Source organism: Oncorhynchus kisutch, linkage group LG10, assembly GCF_002021735.2.
Source record: "Oncorhynchus kisutch isolate 150728-3 linkage group LG10, Okis_V2, whole genome shotgun sequence".
In the NCBI taxonomy this organism is placed as follows: Eukaryota; Metazoa; Chordata; class Actinopteri; order Salmoniformes; family Salmonidae; genus Oncorhynchus; species Oncorhynchus kisutch.
In genome coordinates, this window is record NC_034183.2 from 26,825,415 (window position 1) to 26,833,134 (window position 7,720).

A 7,720-nucleotide genomic window follows, 5' to 3' on the forward strand; every position below is an offset into this window, starting at 1 on the left:
AAAATCACTGTGGCCCCTGTGACATTGATCAACTCTTGTTGTAATTAGACATTGAGGCATTTTGACTGTAAGGTAAACATTTGTGTAAATGTTGTTAATCATTATCATGGCAGACTGTGGGAATTCAGTTGTAGTCTTGACCTTGGGCATTGCTAATCTGTATCTACCAGTCCCAATGTGACAGACGTATGTATAAAGACTATTATGATGCCAATCCTAGTGAATTTAGAGAGGGTTTCCTTTAAACTGTGTAGCTATTTAACAGTAGTCTAATACATATGGATAGACAAAAATAAGCTATTTCACAACTCTATTTCATTACCTCAGAGCTGGTGTTTTATGGTTAAAAAAATACAAATAAAAAAGTGGGCCAGGGCTGAGTAAACATAATAAATCATTGACCAAGTTGAACTAAAAAGGTGGGGTCAAAGAGGATAGCTTTGACCTTGCGTGGGTGGTCACATGATCAAAATAGAATGTGGGAGTGGTCAGTTTTTTTTGTTTTGAGCCCTTATTGATTTCATTTTATAATCAAATTTACCTATCACATATGAGAGAATCTGCTTCTATGTTATTGTACATTGTCACTCAATGGTCTCTCTAGGTCACTTCCAGGCAGGCAGGCAGGCAGTCCTCAGCTCCCAGATCGAAAGGCCTAGTTAATGATTAACAATACCAGTCAGATTTATTGTGTACAGTGATGCTGTCAGGAAGCATTTCCTTCTCTAGCCTGTCCGGGAAACACACACTCTACAGACACACTCTCAGGCTCTCTGCCTGTCTACAGCTACCATACCGACACTTCTAGCTCTAGATCAGACAGCTGCCAGATGAATCAGACCATGCAACCCTCCCACAGCTCTCATCCCAGGTAAGTCTTCTTTTCTCTGTGCATAAACAGAGGATCTATACCCTCTCCTCTACACACCACCCACTCACACACTGCAGAGACTGCTAGTGGATGTGTGGTTGGGTGATTCATGTGTGGGTGGCAGAAAATGTGAGTGCCTGGTACATAGACTGTAACCGTCTGATATTTTAGGATTTTCACGGTTAACTAGTTTGGGTACTTGGTATAGGGGAACATAATGGGGCATCTACAGTAGTATCTAGTTACTGGCTTTTATACAAAACTAACTAAACTTGCACTGGGTAGTTAGCCATAAGATCCCAGTTATGATTCCAAATTTATTTTAAAGTATTCAGACCTTTTACTCTGTACCTTGTTGAAGCACCTTTCGCAAGCCTCAAGTCTTCTTGGGCATGACGCTACAAGCTTGGCACGTGTTTTTGGGGAGTTTCTCCCATTCTTCTCTGCAGATCCTCTCAAGCTCTGTCAGGTTGGATGGGGAGGGTCGCTGCAAAGCTATTTTCAGGTCTTTCCAGAGATGTTCGATCGGGTTCAAGCCGGGCTCTGGCTGTGCAACTCAAGGACATTCAGATACTTATCCCGAAGCCACTCCTGCGTTGTCTTGGCTGTGCTTAGGCTCGTTGTCCTGTTGGAAGGTGAACCAGGTTTTCATCAAGGATCTCTCTGTATTTGCTCCATTCATCTTTCCCTCAAACCTGACAAGTCTCCCATTCCCTGCCGCTGAAAAACATCCCCACAGCATGATGCTACCACCACCATGCTTCACTGTAGGGATAGTGCCAGGTTTCCTCCAGACGTGACGCTTGGCATTCAGGCCAAAGAGTTCAATCTTGGTTTCATCAGACCTGAGAATCTTGCACTGTAGAGATGGTTGTCCTTTTGGAAGGTTCTCCCATCTCCACAGAGGAGCTCTCGAGCTCTGTCAGAGTGACCATCGGGTTCTTGGTCACCTCCCTGATCAAGGCCCTTCTCCCCTGATTTCTCAGTTTGGCTGGGCTGCCAGCTCTAAGAAGAGTCTGGGTGGATCCAAACTTCTTCCATTTATGAATGATGGAGGCCACTGTGCTGCAGACATTTTTTTGGTACCCATCCCCAGATATGTATCTAGATGGCTTTGTTTTTGCTCTGACATGCACAGTCAACTGTGGGACCTTATATAGACAGGTGTGCGCCTTTCCAAATCATGTCCAATCAGTTTAATTTACCCCAGGTGGACTCCAATCAAGTTGTAGAAACATCTCAAGGATGATCAATGGAAACAGGATGCACCTGAGCTCAATTTTGAGTCTCATAGCAAAGGGTCTGAATAGTAATGTAAATAAGGTATTTCTGCTTTTTATTTGTAATATATTTGAAAAAATGTCTTAACCTGTTTTTTCGTATAGGGTATTGTGTGTAGAATTATTCTATTTTAGAATAAGGCTGTAACGTTAACGGTCTTTGTAGGATTTTGAATGAATTTATTTGCAAATTATGGTGGAAAATAGGTATAAATATGTAAGCAGACCATAAATGTCTCAGATTTTTTATTTCATATATAGCTGTGAGTGCTATTGTATGATACAATATCAGTACTTTTGCATTTACAATTTACAACTAGTCCTGTCATGAAATGATTTGAGCCAGTGCATGTATGGCTGTGGATTGACTGCATTGTTGGAATGTAATGTTGACATATTGTCAGTTAATTAAAATCATTTATGGAATCATTCCTCTAAAACTGCCTGGCTAGCTAGCTAACACACATACTGTACAGTGCAGATCAATTCTTCACATTCATTGTTTTACACTATCTTATCACAGCACTGGCAAACTGTGGTAGACCAACTCCCTGACCAACATGGCTGACATTTGGACCATTAGAAGGATGTTAATGTTTATTCGAGTATTCTAATTTCTAATTACATGGCCATACTACATGCCTTCAAACCACCATAAAACCCTTAAATGATGCACTTACCTAAGGAAATGTTTGAGAGGTTCGATGCAACACCCTTACACAGTTCCCTTTGAGAAGGGGAAGTTATACTTTAAGGTAAACCCTTAAAGGGAAATGTCAAAGAAGTTCAACTTCATATTCATCATCTTCAGCACCAACATACTGTGCATGAAAATAACATGTTTCTATGTTTTGTAGTCAAAAAGAGAGGAAGATAAATGTTTCCAATGACATCACCAACTAACTAGTAGACAATACCCCCCCCCCCCCCCCCCCCCCCTTGGAGTCATTAAAAATCGTTTTTCAACCTCTCCACACATTTCTTGTTGTGCATCTACTTTGTGCATGACAAGTCATTTTTCCAGCAATTGTTTACAGACAGATTTATAAATGTATAATTCACTGTATTACAATTCCAGTCGGTCAGAAGTTTACATACACTAAGTTGACTGTGCTTTTAAACAGCTTGGACAATTCCAGAAAATGATGTCATGGCTTTAGAAGCTTCTGATAAGCTAATTGACATCATTTGTCATTTGGAGGTGTACCTGTGGATGTATTTCAAGGCCTACCTTCAAACTCAGTACCTCTTTGCTTGACATCATGGGAAAATCTAAAGAAATTTAGCCAAGACCTCAAAACGCCTGAAGGTAACACGTTCATCTGTACAAACAACAGTACGCAAGTATAAACACCATGGGACCACGCAGCCGTTGTCACGTTCTGACCTTTATTTCCTTTGTTTTGTATTTATTTAGTATGGTCAGGGCGTGAGTTGGGTGGGCAGTCTGTTTGATTTTCTATGATTTGGGGATTTCTATGTTTCGGCCTAGTATGGTTCTCAATCAGAGGCAGGTGTCATTAGTTGTCTCTGATTGAGAATCATACTTAGGTAGCCTGGGTGTCACTGTGTGTTTGTGGGTGATTGTTCCTGTCTCTGTCTTTGCACCAGATAGGACTGTTTAGGTTTTCCATGTTTATTGTTTTGTAGTGTTCATGTGTACATTTACATATTAAAAGAACCATGGACACTTACCACGCCGCATATTGGTCCTCTGATCCTTTTCGCCTCCCCTCTTCGGAAGAAGAGGAGGAAATCATTGACAGCCGTAATACCGCTCAGGAAGGAGACGCGTTCTGTCTCCTTGAGATGAATGTGCTTTGGTGCGAAAAGTGCAAAACGATCCCAGAACAACAGCAAAGGACCTTGTGAAGATGCTGGAGGAAACAGGTGCAAAAGTATCTATATCCACAGTAAAACGAGTCCTATATTGACATAACCTGAAAGGCCGCTCAGTAAGGAAGAAGGCACTGCTCCAACACCGCCATAAAAAGACAGACTATGGTTTGCAACTGCACATGGTGACAAAGATCGTACTTTTCGGAGAAATGTCCTCTGGTCTGATGAAACAAAAATAGAACTGTTTGGCCATAATGACCATCATTATGTTTGGAGGAAAAAGGGGGAGGCTTGCAAGCCGAAGAACACCATCCCAACCGTGAAGGACGGGGTGGCTGCATCATGTTGTGGGGGTGCTTTGCTACAGGAGGGACTGGTGCACATCACAAAATAGATGGCGTCATGAGAAAGGAAATTTACGTGGATGTATTGAAGCAACATCTCAAGACATCAGTAAGGAAGTTAAAGCTTGGTCGCAAATGGGTCTTCCAAGTGGACAATGACCCCAAGCATACTTCCAAAGTTGTGGCAAAATGGCTTAAGGACAACAAAGTCAAGGTATTGGAGTGGCCATGACAAAGCCCCGACCTTAATCCTATAGAAAAATTGTGGGCTGAACTGAAAAAGCATGTGCAAGCAAGGAGACCTAGTTAACTGACTCAGTTACACCAGCTCTGTCAGGAGGCATGGGCCAAAATTCACCCAACTTATTGTGGGAAGCTTGTGGAAGGCAACCCAAACCGTCTGACCCAAGACTAAACAATTTAAAGTCAATGCTAATGTAAACTTCTGACCCACTGGGAATGTGATGAAAGAAATAAAAGCTGAATTAAATCATTCTCTACTATTATTCTGACATTTCACATTCTTATAAAAAGTGGGGATCCTAACTGACCTAAGACAGGGAATTTTTACTAGGATTAAATGTCAGGAATTGTGAAAACTGAGTTTAAATGTATTTGGCTAAGGTGTATGTGAACTTAAACTGTATGTTGATGTTGGGGTGGTGCTGGAGATTTTTTAAGTGTCCCTTTCAGGATAACACTTAAGATGTTTTATGCAAATGCCATGAAGGGTTCTAAGCCCTAATGTGACCACCAATACAATCACACAGCAGTGTCAATCAAAAGGTACAATAGACACGACAAGATGTTGATAATTTTTTGTTTCAGTGCATGTCCATATAAAAGTGGTTACAATTCATGACATTTTGATGACGTTAGTATGATAAACTAACGGAAACGTACATTTTCATCAAAGTTTCTTCATTTTTATTTTTTACTTTTTCAAAATACTAATATTAATGGACCAAAAAATCTCTAAATTAACTGATAACTCTTACTAATAACCATTAATGTTATTAATAATGCTGAGAATAGAGGCAGTCTGGAGTGAAGGAGGAGATCGTATGAGCTCCATCCAGCTAACTTAGACCTTGATCATTTCAGAGCTGATATTGCCTTATGATGAGGTCCACTGTGATTTATAAGACCTTGGCTTCATCTCTTCTCAGGTGTTTGTTTCTGTAATTGTCTTGCTATTCCAGGGGGGTGTATCTCATGTTCATGAGGGCCACAGTGTCCAATCACTCTTTTGTGATCAATTAAGTGCAGAGGAGAAACAGAAACCTGTGTTATATTTATCTCTAACCGTACCAATGTACTCCTCTTTCTCAAGGACACCTCTCAGTTCTGTCCATCTGCGGGCCACAGAGACTGGCTCTGCCCTGTGTGTCTGCAAACTGCCAGCTTCCCTGTACAGACCAACTGGGGCCATCTATACTGTGGTAAGACGGAACCACATACCATCCTCCGAAACCAGAATTTGATCGGATTTATCTAAGGGTCAAGAGAGACTGTACAGATAGAGGTCTTCAGGGCCCAGAAGCTAGCATATTAACATTTACATCAAATCAAATCCAATCAAGCTTTATTTATCCAGCACAGTTCAGACATGGAATGCAACGCAATGTGCTTCCCAGGAAAATAAAAAAATATTTATTTATTACACAACAAATGTAAGAGGATAAAAAACGAAAGAAAAACAATAAAGACTGACTGACTAAAAAACACGCAGTGCAGGGGTTCCCAAACTTTTTGAATCGGGGCCCCCACTTCCAGCATTGGGGATCCATGTCTATTTCTATGAGCAAAAGCAGTGTTCATGACACAAACTGTTCATAGAATTTTGCAGGTTTAAAGCTTATTTCCTGCAATTCTACACATTTTATCATGGCGTGCAAAAATCATTTTGTAGTTTTTAAAGCACATTTTCTAATATGTATTCATGCAATAACTACTCCACCCGACCTGCCCCTCTTACCCATGCCTCCCCCTAAGAGAGAGAGAGGAGCTGTACTTAGTTAATTAACATTCAGTAGACAAGGTCATGTCACTTGTACAAAAGCTTCTCATGCTGCCGTCAGCATTTTGCTCATACCCGCATTTTGCTCAATCCCTCACTAATATGAACACATTACACTAGCAATATGACAGTTTCCCTAATGGTGAATTATAATATTTGGGGTACAAATATTAATGGAAAGAGTAGTGATTGAGTACTTATTTATGTTACCTTGTTTCTCTGTCTGCAGCTCCCTGTCTGATCTGTACTGGAGACTTGGGTCCTGGCTGGATGCCATCAGCTGCCCTCTGTGTAGACAAAGGGGAAGAAAGACACACCCAACTGTAGAAACATCCATTATTACCATGATATTACACTTGTTATCCGACAAGAAAAATAGCAAAATTATGTTGAATAAAAGTGATAATGGTTCAGAATTGATTGAATGTAACTTGAATGGATTTTCTCTCTCTCTCTCTCGTCTATTTTGGTGAGGGTCGGTCAGACAGAAAGGAGAGGGAGGTTCTGGGAGAATTTACAGACTACAACAAACGTTTTTATTTTTTATTTTTTATTTTTATTTCACCTTTATTTAACCAGGTAGGCTAGTTGAGAACAAGTTCTCATTTGCAACTGCGACCTGGCCAAGATAAAGCATAGCAGTGTGAGCATACAACAAAGAGTTACACATGGAGTAAACAATTAACAAGTCAATAACACAGTAGAAAACGAAGGGGGGGTCTATATACAATGTGTGCAAAAGGCATGAGGAGGTAGGCAAATAATTACAATTTTGCAGATTAACACTGGAGTGATAAAAGATCAGATGGTCATGTACAGGTAGAGATATTGGTGTGCAGAAGAGCAGAAAAGTAAATAAATAGAAACAGTACGGGGATGAGGTAGGTGAAAAGGGTGGGCTATTTACCAATAGACTATGTACAGCTGCAGCGATCGGTTAGCTGCTCAGATAGCTGATGTTTGAAGTTGGTGAGGGAGATAAAAGTCTCCAACTTCAGCGATTTTTGCAATTCGTTCCAGTCACAGGCAGCAGAGTACTGGAACGAAAGGCGGCCAAATGAGGTGTTGGCTTTAGGGATGATCAGTGAGATACACCTGCTGGAGCGCGTGCTACGGATGGGTGTTGCCATCGTGACCAGTGAGCTGAGATAAGGCGGAGCTTTACCTAGCATAGACTTGTAGATGACCTGGAGCCAGTGGGTCTGGCGACGAATATGTAGCGAGGGCCAGCCGACTAGAGCATACAAGTCGCAGTGGTGGGTGGTATAAGGTGCTTTAGTGACAAAACGGATGGCACTGTGATAGACTGCATCCAGTTTGCTGAGTAGAGTGTTGGAAGCCATTTTGTAGATGACATCGCCGAAGT

The 7,720-nt window shown here is 41.2% G+C and overlaps 1 long non-coding RNA gene across 1 annotated transcript; it reads left to right on the forward strand.

Annotated features, from left to right (window-relative positions):
- The first annotated feature begins 692 nt into the window (after window positions 1-692).
- LOC109897974 (uncharacterized) lies at window positions 693-6,774 on the forward strand. Its single transcript, XR_002256297.2, has 3 exons — window positions 693-871; window positions 5,668-5,776; window positions 6,584-6,774. It is a non-coding gene; the product is annotated as an uncharacterized LOC109897974 (long non-coding RNA).
- Window positions 6,775-7,720: the final 946 nt, after the last annotated feature.